Source organism: Nannospalax galili, unplaced genomic scaffold, assembly GCF_000622305.1.
Source record: "Nannospalax galili isolate Female #2095 unplaced genomic scaffold, S.galili_v1.0 scaffold779, whole genome shotgun sequence".
Lineage (NCBI taxonomy): Eukaryota > Metazoa > Chordata > Mammalia > Rodentia > Spalacidae > Nannospalax > Nannospalax galili.
The window spans coordinates 1,396,837-1,397,502 of NW_008345224.1; positions in this window are offsets into that span (position 1 = coordinate 1,396,837).

Genomic DNA, 666 nt, shown 5'->3' on the forward strand with positions numbered 1-666 from the left:
AACCTTTCTGGAAACACTCTCACATGAAGACATGCCCAGATGTGTATCTCCTAGGTGATTCCAAATCCAATCAACTTGACAGTGAAGATGAACCACCACCATAAAGGGTTCTCAGTCTCATTCAGCTTTGTAATCTTTGACTTCACCTGATGTCCTTGTGCAGTCAAATCAGTATGCTGATTCTGCTTCCTTCGGCAAATGGCCTGGACCTTATTACATCTCTATCTGTCCTTAGGAGCCTGTGTGTATAGTTCACACGGGTCTGTGCCAAGATGACTCATGAATGCCCAGCTATATTCAGCCCACTACCTCATGGTTGATCTAAACTCCTCAGTTGATGAGCCTACCCACATGTTGCACAACCACACCTATTGGCTCTACTGCCAGTGACATCTCCCCTCACTTGGGTCCTTCATGTCTTCCACCTTGACAACTGTTCCTTCATCTCTTGTCAGTTCCTAAATCTATTCTTCACAGGCATTGTCCAAAATTCCACCATTCTTTCAAAGTTCTCTTGCTGCTCACCCACTGTTTACTCCTAATAGAGACCCATATATGATAAGACTTAAGTTTTTCTGAGCTACTGTATTAGTTTACAGTGAAAAGCTTTTTTATTTTATCTGCTCATTTATTTAAGATGGAGTCTTGTAGAGCTCTGGCTGGCTT